At 32.0% G+C, this 24,469-nt stretch overlaps 1 protein-coding gene across 3 annotated transcripts in view; it reads left to right on the top strand.

Moving 5' to 3' along the window:
- Positions 1-211: 211 nt before the first annotated feature.
- Positions 212-24,469, top strand: part of LOC137577279 (G-protein coupled receptor dmsr-1) — a 61,735-nt gene continuing 37,477 nt past the window's right edge. For 2 of the 3 annotated variants that reach the window (XM_068290705.1, XM_068290703.1), the window contains exons 1-3: positions 214-294; positions 1,726-1,891; positions 24,138-24,258. The gene's annotated coding sequence lies outside the window, so the exon portion shown is untranslated. Of the gene's footprint in view, positions 295-1,539; positions 1,892-24,137; positions 24,259-24,469 lie in introns of all 3 variants that reach the window. The other variant, XM_068290704.1, reaches the window with a different exon arrangement.

The raw sequence follows: 24,469 nt of genomic DNA, 5'->3' as shown, positions 1-24,469 counted from the left end.
GTGTGTGTGGGTTTGTTGTGTGTAGGCCCATCAATGAAAGTTTGTTTTTAAGTTAAAAACTACAGCTGACTATTGTTTACTTATTGGCGCAGGCGCCGTTCAGCCGGCTAGAAATCATTCCAAATTTTCGAAATCATTTCGATGACACTGGAATGTAGGGGAATTTGGCGCCATATAATTCTATTTTGGCGAAACAATTCAGTCAGTCGAACGACAACAACGCGCGTGTAAGGAGGTCCGTCTGCGGAAAGAGAGTATCAAAAAATTGCATCTTGGATTACTACGAAGTTCGAAGTAAATTACTAAGCAAACTGTTGAGTGCAAACAAATACGAAATGAATCAAATAGACAAATTTCAAAATACTAAAAATGAATATGAATAAAAATAAAATTGAAAACAAGAAAATTTCACAAAGTTGAATCGAAAAATACGTTACGAAAAATATTTAAAATTTGTGAATTGCACAATTTTTATATATAAAGTTTTTAGTTATTATTTATTAATTATAAAACTGGAGTTTAAGAAATCCTTTTGAAAATATTTTATATAAAATTTTTAAGAAAATAGATTAAAACTGAAATGTTTTTTGGAATCAAGCCAAAAAGGAAGAAAAAGTTTTTTATTGCGTTGAAAAATATTTAGGTTATTAATGTCTATAAATAAAATGCGCTTAAAGTTTCAAAAATGTGCTCTTTTAGGAAAAATCTTACAATCAGTTAGAAAGTTAAGAATATTCAAAAACTTGGAGTTTTTTGAAGTTTAAACGATTGCCCTACTTTGCCTTAAAATTACCAAACACATACCTTTTCACTGTGTAATAAATCTTAGTGAATCCTAAACATATTTCAGATTGAGAACATCAATTTGAATAAATCATCATTTACATTTTCATATAACAAATTTTTTTTTTATTTTGCTGTAAAAAATTGTCTTAACTTTTTGAAAAAACTTTTTTAAAACTTCTGACTCTTCTTTAGTACTCTTCTTTAGTACTTATTTCTTTTTATATCAAATCTTCGTTTTTCAACTTAAAAAAACTCGAAGTTTTTGAATATTCTTAAAAATCCTTAAAAAGATGGCAGTTAAATTTTAAGTGTTGCCAGATTGTGTTTTGATAGAATTGAAATGAGAAACGAAATGGAAGGAGGAACAATTTGGAATGAGTAACGAAATGGAATGTTGGGTTTAATTGAAACAAACTTCTGAATAGGTAACTGATATTTTTTTGGTTAAAGCGATAGAAGCATAAAAAATGAATAAATTTGTTAATCGATTTGTTGAACCTTTTAAAAAACGATTCATTTTCGTGTATCCGTTTTCCGTATCAAATTTAATACATCATTTCAATCGAAATTGTTGGAAATTTTGTGGACAAATTGTGAAAATGATTGATGGATATTGATGATTGAGATATTGATTCGCACCGTGTATGACTTACCAAAAAAATATGAATAAATTTTAATACAGCAAATTAGTTTTTATTACATTTTTACCATGAATTTGCTTACCAAGTGTTATGTTAATCTTTTAATTGGCAGCAGCAAAGTGATAAATGGTTTTGGTTTACCTCATACCCCACAAAAACACATTCCCACCCCCCCACACACACACATACAGCATAATTGGCCTCAATAACTTTGTGGGCTGGGTACATTTAGCTCACAAAAGTCAATAGTTAATTGGCTACTACAAATGGTCATAAACAATTGTGAAAACTTTTGCAGATACTAAGTGAAAATAAGAGAGATACAAAGAGAGAGAGATAGGGAGAGAGACAAAGGTGAGAGAAGGCAAAAAGTTTGGAAAACAAATAGACGATTGCGCAGAAAATAAATAAAAAGCAACAATCACAGTGCACATTCCAAATAACAACAAATTCACAAGAACTGAGTAAGTATCCCATCGATATTCCCACATATAAATATTTCTGTACAAGAAAAACGGAAATAATAATGCGTATACGCCACGTGGGAGTTCAAGGTAGACAAACAAGAGTTGAAGGAAAACAAAAAGAAGCCAAACAAACGTTTTGTTTGACCTCGATAGCTGCTGAATCTGCTGTCTGGGCAAACATGAACCAAAAATGCTTTCCTTTTTTTTTTGTTTCCCTTCTAACAACTTTTTTTTGTTCTCCTTTTTTATTATAACTAATACGTTAGGCCCACCTAGTCTACAATATATATCTTTACGAGCTGATCAAAGGCTATAAATATTTGTTGTTGCTTCCATACTTTATTGCTATATGCATTGTTCGGTAGGCAAAAACCAAAGAAAACAAAAAAAAAAAAGGCACTCTAGACACGAGCCAAGTATCTTAGATTAAATCACCCGTGAGAATACAAGAAAATTTGTATCTATATTTCGAAATATTTCATCTTTATATTGATATAAATATAAAGCAAGCGAATCTTTTTCAAGTTTCAATATACTTTATTGGCATTTTTCACTGCAAAGTCATTGTTAAAGTTTTTTGCAAAATAAAATTAAAGTCATAATTTACTGTTCATAATTTTTACTTATCAGTTAGTAAAAGAAATTGCTTTCTAACTTACTCAAATTTAAGTTTTATTTTATGACTCCAATGACTTTAGAGTTTTGTGTGAGTGGTCTGTTGAAATTGGTCAATGAACTCGTGTTCAGGCTTATGGATGTAATGTTCGTTTTGCCATCATTTCAGTAGAGATTGACACAACATTAATGTTGGAAATACAAATATTTGGAAACTATGGTTCTCTTTCCATGATAAACAAAAACAGGCTCACTGATTGATTTTGCCATTTTTGCAAAAATAAATGGATATTTATGTAGCAAAATATTATTGACAGGTTGTTTGTCAGTTGTACAAATTTCATTTTGAGAATTTACAACTTTGATGGACATTGAAAGCGATGTGGGGTTTTCAATGATTTTAAAATTTTTTTTTAAATGCAGTAAATTTCATTTTTAATCTATCATATCAGGAGCTACAGGCGATTCCATTTTTACGGGTGTTTTCCGAATGCAATGGGGAAAAACAAAAAAAAAAAAAGAAAAATGAACTTCATTTTGCAGAGGGAATAAAATGAATGCCCAAACTGGAAAAAGGGTTGGTTGCAAAATTACCATTTTCCTTATGACATTGAACATTCGAATAAATTATTAACATACATTTCTTGTTTCACTATTTTTTCTCTCTTATATGTACATGCAATATAAGTAATAACATTGTACGATTCTGTTGAATTGTTCCACTTTCATTTGTAAACAAATGTTGGCCAGTGAAGCGATTGAATTTACTGTCCAAATAGACACAAACTGGCAATATGAGATCAGAAACGATGGCAATTGAGAGGAAGTTGGATCAACCAGGTTGTTTTTCACCGTTTCATTGGCAGAAATCGAGTGGTATTAAAATCTGATCTGTTGTTTCTAGAATGATAACATTCCATATTTCCAAGGGTTGCTGAAATCTATTTAAGAATCTGTTATAAAAATCAAATAATAAGTAATTCAATGAGAAACAAATAGAATGAATATATTTTACCGCTTTTAGGGCTTTGCCACATTACAAAAAATAAGAATAAGAAAGTTCTAAAAAGAACACAAACAAAACTCAACTTAATAGAGCTTCAAACCACAAAAGTATTTTAGCGTTTTTCTTTTTTTTTTTTGGGTTCCTTTAAGTATGTTTTCGTGGTATCTCCATAACGTTTGGAGCTTTGTGTTTTTAACCACAATTTGACTTGAATGCCAAGTCATGTGCATTCCCATTAACATCGACAACCACATACACCGAATTCTCATCAACAGGCGGAAACTAGGATTAACCGCATACCAATCTGGTCGAAATACGAAAAATGTATGTCAAGATGCCTTCCTTTTGTGTGTGTGTGTGTGGATTGTGGCCATCTCTCCCCGTTTTTTGTCTTACTTTTTTTTTATAGATGGCCGCCTACTCATGACAATTTGGAACCGGATGCTTGCCAACCACACATATTGTCGCGTGTCTGTCATGGAATGTCTTGAAAGTTTTATTATTTAGACTCGGACATTAAATCTAACATCAAAACAAAAAAAAAAAAAAACTCAAAAGAAATGAAAATAAATGTTTAAAATTTGAATGCCAAAGTCAGGGACCTCGCATTGCCTTTATTTTTTGTGACCTAAGGCGAAAAGACAATGGCGTCAGCTTTTTTAAGAGTCATGTGTTTTTTTTTTTTGCCACAGCTGGATGCTTTTTAATATCTCTAGCTAAAGCTCAAAGGACACACGGCAAGCGGTATTTTCATAATAAAAAACGGGAAGACAAAAAAAAAAAACAAAAGACTATAAAGTACATGATGGAGACTCTCGGGGTCCAGTTTCACTTTCAGTTCATTATGGCAAATTGCCCAGCATCTTTAGTTAAGGCTTTTTATGAAAATCTATTTATGTATGTCTATAAGATGTTCTGCTTGCATGTCCTTAGATACTTATATGAAACCAGGCCTAAAGCATAAATCCTTATTTATGTTCCTTAAATTTTCCTCTTGTGCTTTGCCATGCAAGCATTTTATGAACAGACAGAAGTTAATTAGCTACCATGAACAGTTTTTATTGAGCTCTCCCAATCATTATTTTCCCCAAATAACAATAACAACACGAAACGGAACGGTAAAGACACTACAGGATAATGGCATGGGTGGGAAACATGATGGACAGTACTAACAATGGCCAACTTGTTTCCGCTCTAAGCTGAAAGCTCTTCTGGTGTGTGTGTGTGTGTGTGTATTAACATGCTGGGTCATTGCAAGCAATCAAACCTCGCAAACACCTGGCCAATATTTACCGCTCGCTGATAGCCCGGCCAATGAAGAGAATATCTCCTGAAATTAAAGTTAAATACAGAAAATCTCTTGACCATCTTTGAGTGAATCAGAATGCATTATTTCAATTGATTACGGTTGCTTCTTATGCTAGAGATAATGTTAGCAATGAAACAACATGGAAAATGATTTGTTATTCAGAACAATTTTGATTCTCTTGGGAGAACAATTCTCTTGAGTGGAAAGAGAGATGAAATCTCAAGCTTAATTTAAAAGTCATAAGCAGACCCTTTAGGCAAAAAGATTGCAATGTTTTTTTCCTTTAATTTGTGTGTTCCCTTGTAAAATGGGTATATTCATTTTAATCGGAAGTGGGCAATATAAGCATCTTTTACCATATATTTTTTATCCGAATGACAAGGACGAGTTTATGTAGATTATGTTAGTTCATTGGCATCAATGAAATCTTTGTTATTTCTTGAACGATTCTTTTTTAAATAAAAATGTATCATATTAAAACAACAATTAATATTTATGACAAATTTTATTAATATACATCTTCATATAATTGAGAATCTTATTGATATAATAGCCCTCAGAAATCGCCATTTCGAATAGAAAATCTTTTGCATTTCTGATGCTGTTGTTCCCAAACAAAACTACTAAAATTTGACATACAAAATTTGAAATACATATGTATATCCGGGATATCAATTCAATTTTATGAATATTTGTCAATAATATATTATTAGACAATCGATTATGCTGATTGGTGCCAATTGGTGCCAGTGAGTCCACAAAATGGTTCCAAAAATAAAATGTGGGTGACACCAATATTTTAGTATTTCAAAAGCAAACTGAAATGTTTATTGAGTTCCCGAATAGTTAAAAAATGAATGCTATAAAAGCTTGTTTAGACTAAGTAGAGTCCAAATTATACCTACTCTTTAGTTAAACTGTAGCTGGAGATCTCTAACAACAAATTGGAGCAGAGTTAAAGGGTATACAAACTTCAGAATGACTAAAAACAAGATCGACACTCTAATTTTTATTATATTCTGCTATTTTTTGTCCAGTTTTTTTTTTTTCAAGTTGAAATAAATGGATGTCCATGGCGAAGATATTTCATAATTTGTTTTACAATGTCTACAGTAATATATTCATAAAGACAATTTGATTCCTCTAGACTCTAGATTAAAGTTTGAATTTCAACTCAAGTCGTTTTCTATTTTGATAGGTCAGAAAAAAGAATAATAAACATGTAATATGGAAATGAAATGTGTAACATTTTACTTTTTATGTATTTTCTGCAATTTCATGTATGTATGGAAAAATAAATTTTGTGTAACTTGGATGACTTTGGTTTTGCCAGCTTCCAATTTTGATTATTTTTCTTGTTGGTTTTAATAGAGATTGTAATAACGACTTTGAAACCCCTCTTCTTTTACCCGTCACTTGTTTTTTACACATTCTCGTTCACATCAATAAATCATTTCGTAGATGAATTTTGTTCAAGTTTCCAATTGATTGAACACTTGATCTAACAATTTTGGGGGTAAATCCCTTAAACTCGTTAAAACGAATGTGAGATGCGAGAGGTGTAAGTTTGGGGATGAAAGGTGATGCCACTTGAAAGTTTAACCCAAAAAGAAAAAGAAGAAAACAACAACAACAACTTAGGGGTGCCCTCTCTCACTTAACCCGCCCCTCTTTTTGGTTGCCATGGCTGCTTTAATTAAGCAAATCTTTGCCCCTTTTGAAATGGACGATTGGCAAAATGTAACAAATGGCTGACAAGATAAATGATAATTTGCAAAGAAAACAAAAAATTGAAACCATCAAAACAAACTCAAAATTAGAAAAAGCAACAACTGAGGGAATAATTTTAATTAAAAAGAGCATGTCTTCAATTAGTTTTGCAGAAGACTGTCCGAGTCGGAGAGAGGGAGCGAGAGGGAAAGCAAAGTGAACTCATCATCTGAGTTAAATGAAAATTAAACAAAATTTATAGCTTCGACTCTTTCTCTCTCTCTCTCTCTCTCTATCTATCTGAAAAGACCAAGCCCCAAAAAGCAAATTCTGACTGTTGCTGTTTGCTTTCAACAAGCCGTAAATATACAAATAATAAACAATTTTTTGTTCCTTTTCCGAGAGTAGAGCAGATGTCTGTTGTATCTGTGCTGGGACTCTCTCAATACGAAAAATGAAACTCAAACCCACTTGAAATGTTTTACTCGTTTTTCCCTCCCCTCCCTACGAATTTGTTCGTTCCGTTCCGTTGTGTTGTTTTGTTTTTGCTCAGGGTTATAGTTTACTTTACCCCCTTGTTTTTCGCAACCCACTTATTATTTTCTAGGGCCTTTCTCTGGCACTTATGAGATGCTGCTGGTTAAGCATTTTTTTTTTTGCCCCTTACATATCCGTTTATGGCAACGGTCTTTTTATGGCCATGTTTCACTTAGTATTTGCCCTGACCAAATAACAACCAAAACCGAAAAAATTTCGCATTGCGTTTAGGTTGTACCTAAATTTATGGTAATATTCTGCACAGCTTGGCCATTGTTGCCTTTGGCTGGTCCCCCGGCCGTGTTCAGTTAGCCAACAATTGGCAAAAGGTGCCAAAGAAAAACAGAAATAAAAAAAAAAATTACAATGCAAATGAAAAATCGAAGAATGAAATACCTTTTAGTTCTGAGAAATTTGTGAATTGACTTTTGAACAAGTTTTTTTTGTCAACTAAAAGCTTTTGGTGAATTTTATAATCTTATTGAGGGTTTTTTGATTAAATTGACTACCGGGAAATTTATTTATTTAGTTTCCTTTTAGAAATCTGCAAACTTTCGTTAAATGTTGTTCTAGTTTAGGTTTTTAAAATTAAGAAAGTAAAATTGATTTGTTTTGAAAAATTGTCATTGATTAAATGTCCCTTTTTGGATTAATCAACAAAGGACTTACAAGTAAATTTCAAGTGAAATTTTTATTCATATTCATATTCATTTGTTTTTTGTTTTTTTTTTTTTTAACAAGCCAATCCTAACAAAGGATTTGGGTCAAAGAGGATTATTGGAAACCAAAAACAAAGATGAATACCAAAAAAAAAAAGATCAACAAAGAGTGGAAAGTGTTGGCGCTCGAAAAAAGAGTCAACAGTCAACAGTCTATTTCATTCTTTATTTTTTAACAGCACCGGCCACGCCAATAGAGACAGATGCACAGAGAGAGAGAAAGAGACAGAAAAAGAAGAGAGAGAGAAGAGTTTTATTACCGAATATCCTTTTTCCTTTAATCTGTCCTTGGTTGTTGAAAGGCTTTGACATTCTAAAGGCCATTAGTTGGTCCACTCTTCACACAAATCTAGTTCGGCTCCACCTTTTAGTCTTAAAAAATGTCAACTGTCACAACTATATTTAAGCTTGTGATTTTCTAAGCTCCCTCCAGGAATTTGGATAGTTTTTTTAGAAAGTTTTCACAAACTCTTAAATTTCTTTGCTCTTTGTCAAACGAACCTGGGCGAAACAAACGTGTCAGAACCAGAATTTTAGGTCCTTGGAGCTACTTAACAGTTCAACAAATAAGTAATGAGTTAGTAACAGTATTTAATAGTAACTTGCCTTTGACTTTAATTAGGTATATTATTCTTATTAATTTATTTTGTAGTGGCCTTGTGGCCTTAATAAAAAATTTTAGTTCTAAGCACTCTTCCAAATTTTGCAAAGAATTTCATGACAGTAAAGGTGAAGAAAATATCAATGTAGCTATTTAGGAATGAATCCTTTTGCCTTTTTATAAGGTGCAGATGTTTGTAGGGTGACTAGTGCCTGACTATCTAACCCTAGTTCTCGAAAAATATATGAAAAGTTTATCAAACATAGTATGACCTTAGATTTACCCATTTTTTGACGTTGTTTATCTTGTTCTGGCATCCTTTAAAAAAGAGAAATATTCAAAAATTAAGTTTGTTTTATTAGGTCCCGATTAGTAAGTTTTTGTGAGTAAGCCAGTTTCAAAAGTTTTAGTTTGAAATGCTCTAGAAAAATAACTTTCCACTGGGCTTCGCAATATTAAATATAAATAAAGATTTCTTGTAAATAGTTTTCAACAACCTTTTAGTAAAAAGTATAGCTATTAAATGTTGCACTTTTCCAAGTTCTGCTTCCATTATCATTCTTGATTTTTGTTTATGAGTTTCTCTTCTTGTTGTTTCATTTGGTTAGACTTATTTGCTTAGCTTAATTGCTAACCTAAGTTCCAACAAGCGATTATAAGACTATTAATTTAGTTTGACCAAACAATTCAATTTATTATAGAATTATTTTGCCAATGAGTTCACTTAATTGAACCCAAAATCTGGCTAATAAAGCTTTGCATTTGCTGTGGTCGATAATGACCACAGTTGGGTTTTTGCACCCAGTGGAAGTCAAGAAAATTGTATTTTGTTTATTGTTAATTTTATGTTTTGCAATTTTCGTGTGTTGGCACACGCAAGAAAGAAAAAAAAAAGCAAACTTTGTTGTTTAGCATTTGAACTTTGAATTGCCATTCATTTGGGTTGAGCATTTTTTTTCTGGGTTTTTTTTTGCGTTTTGTTTTCGAGAGAGAAATTATTGCTTTTTAGGGTCTCATTTATTTGCATTGGAGTGTCTAGCCGTCTGAGGATTTCATATAAATTGCCCAAATGCCTGAATTTGTGTTACATTGCGTTTGCCAGGTTTCTCGTCTTTTGGTTTTTTGGTAATTGTATTTAATGACATTCGAGGCCAATGTGTCAAATGACCATTTTGAGACAATTAAATGACTTGACACTTGAGTGTTAAGAGAATTTTTAAGACGCAATGATGACCACACAGAAGCACATTAGGAACCATTAGTCAGCAAGTCCTTGAACTTTTTTTCATCATGGTATTCGTATTCATTTTTATTTTTTTTGGTCTAGTTGAATTAAGCCATCGATTCGTGTATCCTATATCAAATTCGTTGAAAAGCTTTCAGCAAAACTTTTTTTGTAACAAAAAAAAGTTCACTTAGGTCGCAACGCCGTCTCGTTTGCCTCCCACTTCATCATCAAGAATATTTTTTAACAAATTCTTCTCACTTCCTTGACTTGCTTCACTTTTTGCATTTTGTTGTTCTTTTGTGTTGTGTTGTATATGATGAGTTTATAGTTTTCATCGAGATATTTGAAGAGTGAAACATTTTTATGACCATGTTTCAATACCCATTAAATGCCAAACGTGACTGAAATTCATAAGCCCAACCCAGAAGAAAAAGCGACCCAAAACCAGCCACAGAGAATGTGGTTTATGCTGAGGCCCCTTTGACTGTGTGTGTGTGTGTGGGTTTTTGGACTGAGCGAAACAGAAAAACCTTTTCTCGGTTAGGACCATTCAACGAACCAAAAAACATCTGTCTGAAATCAATTTTGTAATATGTAAAGCACGTGCTTTTCAAGTCCATTTTCAACATACATATATCTCTTGCCGCCTTCTTCTTTTTTGTTTTTTTTTTATTTTATTTTATTTTTGGTCCGTTTCCTTTTGAGGCTTATTCTAATTGAAAGCCACAGACTTTCACTCGCTTTCACCATTTGCCATTCTTTTGTATGAAGATAAATTGTGCAGGCGTAAAAGAGAATAATTTGCAAAGCAACTGATGGCAAGGATGAGAATGATAATGATTCCCAGGAGTCGTCTTGCATTCCATTAAATTGACAATTGAATTTTCGTTTGCGCCTTTTGGGTATGCAACAGTTTTGAGACCCTTCTTTTTACCTACTTTGCTTACTTTTTGTTATACTTTCAAATACTTATTTAGATATAAACTGAACAATTTGTGTATTTAAAACAAATGAAGTTGTGTGTTTTTTTGCAGTTTTTGGCATAAAACTGCACTTTAAGCTCTATTAAATTGGCAGCTGAAATCAAAGCAGGCTTCTAATACCTGCTATTTGAATTTCTTTTTGATGTCGGTCTAAAATCGCAAAAACTGGCCTTTTGCAAACTAACTAACTACCTGTATTTTGCCTTTGCTGCAGTTGGAGTGAGCTACATATGTGTATCAGTTTCGTATTCATCAACAGTGTTCAAAAGACCAGCTTTGGTTTCACTTTTTTTATTCCAGCTTCATTTCCACCATTTCTTTTTCTGTTCAAACATTTTTCTTTCTTCAGCAATTTCGGTTTTCGTTTGAAATGCTTTCACTGCACTCAAATTGGATTAATTTCATGTGAAACTAAAAGCATCAGAGTACCTTGCAGTGCAGTACTTTGCATTTGTCTTAAGCGAATTTAACGAACATCCTCTAGTCTATTGCCTATCTTTGGGGGCTTGTTTTTGCCTCAATGAAGAATTTTGAATGCATAACTTGAGGAATCAAAGTTTTATTCCGTTTGTCTTGAAGCCTCTTAAAGTCTTTACTTCTTAAGTCTTTTATTTCTAATGTAGTATGTGTCATAGTGTAGGATAGAAGCCAAAAGTCTATGCAAATCCTTTGGGAGCACATTTGCTTTATGGGAATTACTGCTTTGATAACACACTCGACTTCCTTTGTTCATGCCCAGGTAATTGGCACCTATAGAGGCTTAACTGAGATAACAGAGTCTAAGACTAGTATGTCGTCATTTCAATTAGAAACATGATTTGATTGACAATGACCACACAAAAGCATATCAACATAAAACAGAATCGGGTGAGGCGCTTTTGGGTACCTTTAATCGATTACTTGCAGATAGTGATCAATGGCCAGGTAAGCCTTGTAGCCAAATAATTGTATTTGAACAACAATGGAAGTGAACAAGAACAATACAGAAACAGGTAACAGATGTTACCAGATGTGGCTAACAGCCATTTTGTGTGGCATATTATGGTCCTAGAATGACCCTAAAAGTGTGGTTATGAAGTACTCTTAGCTGTCCGACTCTCTCCTCTATCTTTATATATTTATGTATATTATTTTTTTCTGGGCCCTTTGCGTTGGTTATTTTGTGTATATTTGCCATTCTTTTATAGCTTTACCTTTTTTTTTTTTTTTTAATTACTGACCAAAAATGGTTTCTGCTTTGTTTGGTCTGGTGTGTAAAACTAAATAGTTGACTGGCATTTCAATATATTTACTGTGTGTAAATATGATGCTTTGTTTTGTTTGTTAGCTAACGGGTTATTTCTATTGTTTCCTGCTGCGTCAGAAATTCAAAATAATTTCTGTATTGTATACAAAGATAGATAGCAATTTGTGCAACAAATTGGAGCTGGGAAAGTGTTTGAAAACACAATAGGTAGTCATTTTCAAACACATGTAGATATACATATACATACATATACATACATATTATATCTATCAATTATTAATATTCATTGTTTGCTTGACAACAAGTCTATAATCATAGCTGTTATTCCTGGCATTTTGAGCTTTATTGGAAAAATAATTTTAAAAAATATATATATTATTTTAAAGTGGCTCACAAAAATAATGCTATTATAATTTTCCAATTAATTAGTATTGGTTTTTTTTTTCAATTATCTACTGCCTTTTAAAATTTCTATGAAGATTTTTTAATAAGTCCTAACAGGTCTCCAAAATTCCATTTTGATAGCTAACCTCGATTCATTTTACAAGCCATTTTTACCCACCACAACACATTAGAATTAATCTTTGATTTTGAAAAAGACATCTATTTTATATTAAGCCTAAAGGAGCTAACAAAAAGAATTAAGATTTACAGACTTTCCATAGAACTTTCAATTTAACCTTTAAGAAGATGTTTCAAATATAATCAATGAAAAAACTCCATAATGTCTTTAAAAAAACGTGTCTTTAAAATCGTTAATCATCAATAGATCAACAATTAGATAAAGAACAACAACTTTTTTAAAACTTTTGAAAACATTAAAAAAAAAAAACTGGATAGCTCAGCTTATGTTTAAAATAAATAATTGGCGAACTTAGCACTTCAAAAAGTTCTTTAAATTCTGAAATGTTTTTTTCTAAAAACTTTATAAAACAAATTCCGTTTACAAAGACCAATAGGTTAAGTATTTTCCTATCTCTAATAAGTATCAGCTCAGGATTAAAAGTTTCAAAATTAAAATGTATAAAATACAAAAAACGTTTAACTTTTTGTATACCCTTGCAGAGGGTATTATAAAATGGATCAAATGTTTGTAACGCACAGAATCAGACCTTTTCGACCCCATAAAATATATATGTACATATATTCTGGATCAGCATGCCATGCCAGTCCGTCTATCCGTCTGTCGGTGCGTATGCGTCCTCTTAAGTTCTATTGGTATGGAACACGATATTTGAGCTAGTTATGTATAACACGGGTAAGATAAAATCGTCAGGATCGGACCACTTAACCATATCCCATCACATACATGTACAAGGGGATGGGGAAGAAGAATACAAAGAAAATGAAAACGAAAGGTGGAAGGTTCCGTTTGGAACATGTAAAAATATTGCGGCCAAGAATTGAAAGGGTATATAAACTTCGGCACAGCCGAAGTTAGCTTCTTTAGTACTTCTTAAACCCAATCATCTAACCATACAATAGTTTGTTGTTAGTTTAACAAATTTTTTCGTTTTAACTTTATTATAACAAACGAACTTTCTGAGCTGCATAAAAAAGTTATTTACATATGTTTGAATTTACTTTCATAAAATATTTCTAGCTTTAATTTGCTTAACGAAAACATGTACAAGAGCTGCGTCTGAATGAAAGTTTCATTATAACCATGGTTAAGGGCTGCACAGCTGTTGCCAGTTACTGTAGATTTTGCGGTTTGCCATTTTAAAGTAAATAGAAAGCCAAAATGAAAATTCAATTAATTCGAATGGCACTTGAGCAAATAAATCAAGCTGTCTTAACTGTGATGCGGTCAGGACAGCGTCTGTGCTGGCTGTGGAATGAAAGTGGCTCCTCCATTAAACAACACATAACATAACGTTATATAACAACATAACGACAAGTGACTTGACGGAAGCGTTGATAAGGGTCGGTCGGCCTGAGAGCAACATGAACTTTGACTTTGATTTGTTTGTTAGAAACTTCTTCTCGTTGGTTGGTTTGGACTTTTTTTTTTGTTTGGTAATTTTCTTTTATTCAGATTTTAACTTGGACCCCGAAAGTCATTAGAACTTTAAGTGCTATAAGTTTTGGCCAGAGAGCCATTAATTAAGCAAATAAAATTGCTCTCATGACAATTTAGTTTTGGCATGTGACATATGTATGTATGTACATATACTTAGTCTTAGTTTGGCAATTATTTATCAATACAAGGTCAAATGACTAATAGATTTCGCTTCGATCTTTTGCTTTTGTACATAGCTTACTATGAAATATGTGCCTTCATAAATTTCTCTTCATTATATGGCCTAAAATGAGTTAAGGGAAAGTGAAATAATCGAAAATAATCTTTGCGCTTACAAAAAATGGACAACGTGTCGTATGATTATTATTGATTTCGCATCAATCATCCGACACGTTGTACAAAAGATAATCTTTTAATCGGCTTGGTTTAAAACAAAATATTGCAATTTGGACTCAGTACATGTTAAAAGTTATATAATTTTTTACGCGTTTGACTCTTTTGGGATTGAATATTTTTAATTACCTATGATCCGCTCATGATAAAAAAAAATTGCAAATTAAAAATTAATATAAATTAAATTTGTTAGTGAAGTTTTCATTTGACAGATATAAATTAATAAAGTGCTCAGCATCCTTTTCAACCTTCTCTGTGTACATATACATATACATATGTATGTCAAATATTTATGTTGACTGTGTAATTTACACAGAAGCATCGACCGTGGTAAAATGAGTTTTTGTCTCAAAGTCAAGCCCTTTCAAAAGACAGTGTTGTGGTTGAGAGAAGACAGCAGAAAATTGCCAAAGAGACATAACATTTCATAACAATTTTCATATTTTCACTAAAATAAATTTGACTTAACATTTTAATTATCACATCAAAAATAAATCAACAAAGGGGTATTTATTTGCTTACTAAGTTAATATCTGTAGGAAAAACTATTAAATAACTTTTAAAAACTTTTAATTGACTTTGTAACTTTTAATTAAACAAACAAATATTTACACTCTTTCTCGCTCTCTGTTATGGCCTTGGTCAATGTTTAATTGAAATAATTTAAAAAATAAACTCAAATGAGAAGTATTTTAATATAGAATCTATATCTGTCTATTATTTCATTGGCAACATTTTTGCTCAGCGTAAAGCAATATTTTCTTCCTAAAGTGTTGGAAATATGTTTATTATGCCATCAAATGGACGCTGTGACAGGCAAAAGGAAACAAAAACAAGAGCGAAAAAATTGATAGTAAAATAAATATAAATTAATCGTGCTACCCAGCTCTCCCCTTGCTAACCCTAAGCAATAACATCTCACTGAAATATCTGCAATGAATATAAATTGGAACTCATGTGAGTGGAATAATTAAAAAAATATGTTTAAAAATTCTTAATGTTCATTTCATGCTTCCTCTCTCTCTCTCTCTCTTACTGCCTCTCTAGAATTCTCACACTCTCTTGTTTTCCGCATTTTAATTGAGCATCAGGAATTTTGTATTCAATTTTATTTTGCTTTTGGTTTTTGAATTCCCAAAAAAAATCTTAGAACTGTAAACAAATGAATAAATTTTCGTTATTGTTGCAAAAATTTCATTGATGGAAATTCTACTGGTTTGTGGTTAGGCAGGAAAAGTTTTTCATTTCGGCTTTTTGTTTAAGAAAAAGTTTTTCCTTTTTTTGGTTGAAGACATAACTTTTACCTACGTGCTTCAAAAAACTGGCAAATGACAAGTACATTTAGCCGTGATTTATTTTTGTCAGCAATAACTTTTTTTATTGTTTTTTTTGTTGCCTTTAAATTGGATTTTATATAAATATAATAAATTTAAGTGAGAATGAAACTAATTGATATCCCTTACAAATTCTAGAATGCTAATAATGAACTCTGTTTTAATTCTAAACACTTAATTTTGAAATTTTTTTTTGTGCTATCATGACATTTTTCTTTTAATAATAACGTAAAAAGTTGACTTTTTATACCCTTGCAAAAAGGGTATATTAATTTTGGTCAGAAGTGTGCAAAGCGTACAAAGAATCCTCTTATATCAAATAAAGAATATATACCCGGATCGGACCACTATATCATACAGTGACTTTTCCCATTCGAAATTTCATTTAATATAAAACAAAGTTATGTTTTGTTAAAATAATTTTTAAAAAATGTACAATTTAATTTATAAATTTCCTATCACATTGCGATACATTAAATATCACACTGTAAAATAAGTCCTGCAATATTATAATAAGCCAACATAATGGGTCTAAAGTTGATTAAAAACACAGTTCCCCCCTCCCCACCCAGCATGTCATTCCTCATGCATAACTTTCACACTCAAAATAAACCAAGTTGTAGTCTTTCTAATGAAGTCTCCGACCAACTTTATTAGGTCACATGTCATACTTAAAAGTCTGTGGCTAAGTAGTTAATTAATATGTTTTTACTTATGAAAAGGATGAATAATAAATTTCACAAATATTATTCAAAATTTAAAACAGAGGGAACAAACTATCACCAAACTCTCTTGCCCAGACAAACCCTCGGCAAGTATTCCACAAGGATATTGTAATTAATTATTACAGAGATTCAACATTATTCTTATGCAGATTGGAAAAAAATACTCGTATACTTAATTTTGCAAATTACTATAAATTTCGTTTTGCTATAAAGAATAGAAATAAACGCTACATGAAAAGAAGCAACTGAAGTTTTCTCACAATGTGCATCCCTATTTTCCTTATTCACTACTTGATGTCTGAAGGATGAGGCCCAATTAATTTTCTAGTTTGAATAAATAAAAGGCGAGCAATGAATAGAAATCCTGTGGTAAATTCCTTGGAGCGTATTTCCTTGCTTGACTACAAAAAGAGAAAAAAAGTTGACGCAAAAGGATGGAAAGGTGAGGCAGCTTGAACACTAAGCTAGAGAAAAGCGCACAGGTTGTGCTTCTCTAAAGAGAAGCAACGAACACTTGATGCAAAAAAAAAGAAAAACATTCATGAACTGAAACAAAATTAACATGCCAAAGTGTTTGGATTCATTATAATAATGATGATGATGATAATAATGACTTTGTTGCTTGGCATAAACAACCTCTGTATCCTACCCATCAGTGTTCTGGTTAAAGCTTAAAAGTTTCGCAACTTGTCGTTAGTTTATCTCAAACCTTCTTCCTTCCAACGATGTTCTATGGCATTTTGCCCCCATACAATTTGCATCGTTTGCATAATTTTCAATGAAGGCTGAATAGCAAGTAAGTAAGTAAGTAAGAGTATGAAATGATTCAAATTCAACACAACGAAGGCTTCTGGGGTTATACGATAAACCAGCATTTACTTTAAGCATGGCTTTCCTTTCTCTTAACTGAAGCAATAAAAAAAGGAGAGAAAAAAATCTCATGTCTTAGACAAATCCAATTGTAGGTAAGTGAAGAAAACTTCGTACTTCTTGCTAATGAACAATTTGGGAAATTTTGCCCTTTCAACGGCTTAGGGGGCACAAACAAATGCTTCGTATCCAAAGTCAATGAACTAAGTGAAGCGAAGAGAAAGAACAATTAGAATCCGTCTTATTTTCCCTTAATTAAGTTGTTGGCATTGTGCAAAAACTTTTGCTTGTTATGCATTTGGCATTCAAAGCCGCTAAAATATGTGTATCCAACAGGTCTCCAACGGGAAAATTAACACACAAATTTAATGATTCTAAATGGTAAGATTTAAAGGGTAACCAAAATTTATTGATTTGATATTATTGGGAATTATTAAGGTTCAAATTTACTTTCAGTTAAGGTCAGTATAAAGGAAACTTAATCTATTTTTTTTTTCTAAAAACTATAAGTTAAAAATGGGTGTGAGTAGATTCTGATTCATAGTAGGTAGATCATTTTGAAAGGTTTTCACAATTCTGCAAAAATTTTTTCTATTTTTTGCTGCACTCATTTCACATAATCAATAAACGACAAGTACCCAAAATGGCTTAATTTGAACCAACAACAGATACAATGTGACAAAATCGGTTGACTTGTTGTGAAATTTGGTTTAAAGGAAGATATAGAAAGAAACTTATCATCAGAGATCGTTCTTTAAGTTGAATCACTGTAATGCCTCCAACCAAATTAACTAAATTAATTCCAAATTAAATGTAAAAATAGCACTTAAACAACATATTCCAGAAGTCTTAAAGAGTCTCAAAACAAAAAGTTTTCTTTAATATATATTTAAATGTACGAGAATTTGCAAATGACTTAAACCTTTGCTAAAGCTCTTCAAGCTCTTTAAACTTTGATTTCTCACCACAACCACAAAAACTGAAGGAGATTTGATAACAACGTCAGGGTGAAGCAGATTTCCTTATATTGGCTTAATTAAGCTTTATTTGGCATGATTATGCAGAATGCATTCACTTTGAATGCATTCTCGCTTTTCGAGTGCAGTCATTAAAATGGTTCACCAAATTAAACCCGTCTCGCCATAACTGTTGTGCAGAAATAAAATGAAATTGTTTATCAGGTCATCAAACAATATTGAACGAATGTTCATGCTAACGGATCAAGTAATTGCGCAGGATGTGTCAAACAAGTCTTTAATTTACATAAATTAAAACGCAATAAAAACTCTGGGCCACAATGAATTGCCATTTGCCATGCCAGGACGAGCCATGGAAAGAACAAAAGAATATTTATTATTCACCTTCTGGCAACTCTAAACACAATTTAGACAATAAAGCAATAGGCACGCAAATTTTCTATACCTACACACAATTGTCCTTTTTCCTTTTCTTTTTATTTTTCTCTTGTTATTTATTACTTAATTAATGTCTATGGATTACGGCTGGAGCAAGGGTGCGGATCTAAAGGGGCAAGTTGATTAAAAATGAGCAACGTCGGCAAAAAACGTTTACAAATTCATTGATGCCTGAAATGACTAAATGGTCGCCAGCAGTAATAATAATAATAATAATAATATTTATTCAAAACAAAAGGCCAGCTAAAGTAAACTAATAAAATCATGTTAGTTGTAATTTAATTATTTATGCAAATGAAATATTTGGTATGCCAAATTATGTCTCAGCAATGTAATTATACAAGTCATTTAAGTGACCTAACAATGGGTTCAGTACAATGACTGTTCACTTTTACTTAACCGTAACGAATGTGACCATTGTATCGGCAATTAATAGTTCCATTAATAGAACTTACTGCGTCAGGCAGCCATTTTGCAAAGAGATGGTCATACAATGGATGAATGAAAGTCTTTTATCCAAGACTGCACCACAAAAGGTGTAAACCATGTCCCACCACTGAGTTGTGCAGCTTTGCCATTTAGATGAAGTCCTAGGGTCCTAGATTCCACACTAAAATAACGGATTATTTGTTTCTATTGTAAAAAATTTATCTTGGCATTTAAGTTATCGAAACCATTGTAGTAGTAGTTAAGCTAATTGTTAGTATACGTATTTTTAATGATGAACTCTAAGAACATCCACTTCGCAATTGATAGATGTTAAAGTAAAGATAAGCGGTATCTAACAAATCTTGAATCACGATAGAAATTCTGTGAGTTAAGATTAATCTGAACGGACATAATTTAGTCGCCCCTTTCCTATTCCTTATTATTAACGAAGTTTTTGCAAGGGACCAGCAGTTTCTTATGAAATATTGAGGTTTCCGATCCGGCGGGGTACTCGAGACTCGACTGTATATTTAAATCATATATACATAATATACTTATTGTTAGTTTGAATTGTTGACTTTTAAGCTAAAATACTATTCTTCCCACACTTTTAATTTGTTAGGGTCAATTTTTTGATGAAAGAATCTGATAGCGTCTAAAACTTGGCTATGCTTAAAATGTTCTTGAGCCTGCACCGAAAATATAGCCAGAATTTCATGAGGGAAAGATTTTAAGAGGATTAAATATAAGATTATAATACTGATCAAAAATTATATCCTTTTATTATAATTCCATCTCTTAACTATTCAAATTCAAACAGGACTTAGTTTAGACCCAAATGTTTTCAATATTGTCTTTAAAAAGTAGTTTAAACTTGGCTAAAAACTATTTTGCAAATCGAAAATTGAAACGCTTAGTTGTAGACTACAGCTGAAATTAACGGTAAACTTTTGCAAATGTATGAAAGTTTCGTAACTAAAACATTTTCCACACTTTGTTTGCTTTCGACCAGCTGCATAAATTTCTCCCAACTTTAATCCATGTGGTAAATTTCCATGGAATTAATGGTTAGTTTGATTGAATTATCTATCTGTGGTGGTCAAAGTGCTTTAGGGTTAAGTAAGCAAAAACAATTTCATTGATTATAATCAATTCGATCAGGCATAACAGTAATATGAGTTTATATATGAGAAAACATCGCACACCCATTTTGACAAGCTTCATTAATTGCATATGGGTATTCAGTTGCCTATATCTAGAAATCTGTATACACATGCATATATCTGAATATATATATTCCAATATATGTATGTATTGTGTTTCCTTCATTTTTTATGATGAATGGGTGCCATGTTTGTGTGGTTAGTGTCAAATGTTCCTGTTCGGGAATATGTTGCGAAAAACTGATTGTTGTTGTTGGTTGGTGGTGGCGCCATTAAGACCACACAGAACCGGGTAAGGACAATCAAAGTAAGGACATCACACGGTTTTGTTTGTTGATATTGTTGGGGTTGTTGTTGCTTTGGTGATTTATGATAAAATATACAACTTGCTTTCATTTGTCAATTTGAACAGTCAGCGACGACGACAGCGACCAACAACATCAGCGTCAGCCACACCTCGAGGCTCGAGAACAAGAAAAAAAAGACCAAACAAAAACACCCAACAGCCAACAACAAAATGATGTTCGATAGAGTTGCATTGCCGATATCAAGATACTCTGTAAATGAAGTGTTTGAAATCAATTGCATAGATTTCTTTAGTAGTGAAATCTTTTCTTCCATTCATTCATTCCAATCCTTCCTCTTCGTCTTCATAAGCTGTCTAGATAAAACGATTGCAAAATAAGACTTCTTTTATTATCTACAAATTAATCTGAATGGTCTTTTAAATTTACTTTTTGCTTATCTTGTTACATGTATTAATATACTCTGCCATTCGCTATGTTAAAGGGTATTAAAAAATCAAACAAATCGACCGTTATTTGTGACATGTCTTTGCAGTTGTTGGCCCCACATAGGCTGAATGTGGCAAGAAGAAGATGTACTAAATTGTCACATTAGCTTTCTTCATATACGTGCATACACATACATATATGTATGTATGTGTGGGTGTAAATATGTAAAATAAATGTACATAAAGTATATATAAACTGTAGATTGCTATTGAAATTGAATGTCGTTTATTGTAAACTTGAAAATTGAATCGCTGAATCGCTTTTCAAAGTGGTTTCAAATACGAAAGTCTGACTTAAAGAACTGAACTTTTTAAAGTTGGATACCCAAACAGTTTGTTCTATGTATAATTTATATATTTATGATTAAACAAGCTAATACTTAATGCTTATGCAGCAAGCTCATGCGATAAAAATTTATGACAGACATTGACAAAGGCTAAGGCCGAGTCAAATGCAAAATTTGTTTAACCCTCGATGTCTGGCTCCAACATGAACTCACAACTATTGAGATTTAAATAAATTATGTGAGAAATATATTGATTTATTGGCATTTTTTAAAGATTCTAAGACTCAAACAAACGTTCAGCAAATTTCTCATAAACTTAAAGTATACATTTTTAAAAATGTGGCTACAAAGTTGTTAGTTAATTACATGATGATAATTTAAATCAAGCTCCTTATTAAATGAAATTTAAATTCAAAAATTTCACTCTAGACCACGATCTTTTTGAAATTTGATCAACCCTTGTATAGAACGACATACCGTCAACGCTAAAACTAGTTGGGAATTGCAAGTAAATAAAATTTAAACAAAATTGTTAAAGCTTTTTGTGTACTAGCCTTTAAATACACTTATTCAGAAGATTGACCTTAAGCCGGTTTTGTCGGCTAAGTTTATTTTATATAATCTAATATTTGAATTTTTTGTATGTCTTTCAATTTATTAAAGTTATGTTATTTTATCTATTAAGACTTTACTAATCTTATTACTAATATTTATGTTCAAAAATTTTAACAAATGAAATGACTTTTAACTTGCTTTGCTAAATTAATTTAATAATTTAGTCACAAAAGCTTATAACTAATCAAATATGAGATCATGACGTCGCTACTTTTAGCTTATAATTGTATCTTGCACAATGGGAACCGGAAAGTTTATGCCATGTTAAATTAAATATCATCATTTATGGTAACCTTGACTAAAAATGAATTAGAACAAAAGACTTTTTTTATCTTGAAGCAAGGCAATTTTCGAGTAATTTATCAAATTTTTATTTTTATGACTAGACTGAGCATCCTAACTTTGGACTATTTTTTAATTTTTGTGTAAATTAAACTCAAGTAACTTCAATAAAAAATGTAGTCACTTTCTTTAACAAGTTATTCGTGAATTCTTTTGTTTGGCCAATCCAAGGTCAATTATGTGTGCTCAATCTTAATATTATTTTCGTTAGGATCAAAGTTTCTTTGTCACAATGTTTTACTTGTTGGCAAATGAATACTTGATTTTTGTTTTACTTTTTTTCCAAGCGTGACAACTGCACAGAATGGTCACAAATGATTGAGATATTGAATATTATTCGCTGTTCAATGATCCTATTCGCAGTAAATTGGGTTGGTTCATCGCTTATTGAGTTTTAAGTTAATGCGAAAATTTTCCATGTCGAAATTGTGAAAGCTGCAACAGAGTTTGCTAGTTCTGTCACATCTGCAAATTCCTACACTGCGTATACGTTATAACAATTTTATTAAACGAATAAGTAGAAACGGAAAACCAAAGGGAGACTGAGAAAGAAAATGGAAAAGTCAGTGGAATTTGTTCATGCGTTGCTTTTTCTTTTTGCTTTTCAATTTGTTTTCTCTCTGTCTGTTGGTGAAGTGCAAAGAAGTGTAAGTTCCTCTTTGGCACTTGGTTTTTTGAGCGTTAAACTGTGAGTGAAGAATTGAGAGACAGAAAAATGGCCAGAGGGTTAGTTTAACAGCAAATGAAGGTAAGTGAATGGCTCTTGTCTATGTTTATCGTAACAAAAGAAGAGAGGGTACTTCGTGACATTCACAGACCATCTAGTTTTTTGTATATAACTCTTCGAATTTTTGTTTGTTTTTTGCAAGGCAATTGACCTTGAGGAGTGGCAAGGCTGGTCGCATGAATTGTTATCAGATTATGACTGGTCTGACGGGCCCCATTGTTTGGTTTAAGTTGTTAATGACGCCACTGGCGTCATCCGATGATGGCCATAATGATGAGGATAATGCACTATAGGCCACTCATAACAATAATGGCAACTTTGTGACAGTCTGTTAAGTTGATTTCTCTATGCTGTCTACTGGTTGCTGGCAATGTTCTGATATTGTGAGGCTGTGTGTAATTGTTATTACTTGGACTTTGGGTAGTTTTTTTTTATAGTACAGACTTTATGTACATGATGTTGAAATGTGATGCCGCTGCTGTTGCTTTGTCATCACAAAGTCAAAGGCCTTTAATAGGAGGGAAAACGAAGCCAAACCAAAGTCAATGTTCTGTATCAATAAAACACGCAAAGGTGCATTGAATTTCCTTTCTTTCTCACACATTCCTTTTAGTCCTTCTTCCTTCCTTAACACTTTGAGAGCAATCAGGGTTATTGCTTCGGTTTCTTGTCAAACTTTTCCATTAGACACGAATAATTTAAGTGGATACATATATCGGTCTATGTATGTATATGTATATGGGAAAATGTTCTTTCAACTTTAATGAATGTTTAATAAGGATAAGCGGCTAAGGGCAACAAAGAAAATGGGGGAGAGAGCAACTTGCGAATAACCGATTATCAGATTTTTCGTAGCATACTTTTTTGCTTGGCAAATATTTTCATTGTTTGTTAAAAATAAAGTTCAACAAACTTTTCTCTTACATACATTAAAAACCAAAAAAAAAAAAAAAAAACACGCAAATTGAAATTGTGCTGACAAAGTTTGTCAACAAAAAAACTTTGTTTTTTGTTTTTTAAAATTTAATGAATTGATTAGACAACATTTATCATATGTTAAATTTTTTGTTGTGTTTTATTTCTAATGTAATTAATTTCGCAGCTAACCAGTTTGATATTCTCTTGTTCTATATCAGATATCTCACTTGGCTTTTTTAAAATCTTTTTTTGTAGCTTTGGTGGCGCCACTAATTTGCATAATTAAATCTATTCTGAGGTGTACAACAATATATGACAATGATAATGATGAAGATAAAGACAAGATAAGTCTCGAAAGTCGCCACAACCACAGGAGGTAAGTCAATTTCTCTACACTTTCCTCTACTTCTCTCTGTTGCTCTCGCCCCTCAACTGGCGTTTATTTTTGTTGATGTTTAATAGAGAGTAAAATGCCAAATAAATTTGCATTGCAAATTATTTTTTTCTGCTTTGAATTCTTGTAGTTTTCTGGGTGTGGGCGATTGTGATTGGAATTTCCAATAATTTATTTTGTCTGTAGATGTGGA

Source organism: Drosophila tropicalis, unplaced genomic scaffold (assembly GCF_018151085.1).
Source record: "Drosophila tropicalis isolate 14030-0801.00 unplaced genomic scaffold, ASM1815108v1 contig_593, whole genome shotgun sequence".
NCBI lineage: Eukaryota > Metazoa > Arthropoda > Insecta > Diptera > Drosophilidae > Drosophila > Drosophila tropicalis.
Note: the sequence above shows the minus strand (reverse complement) of the source record. Positions and strands in the feature narration are given on the sequence as shown.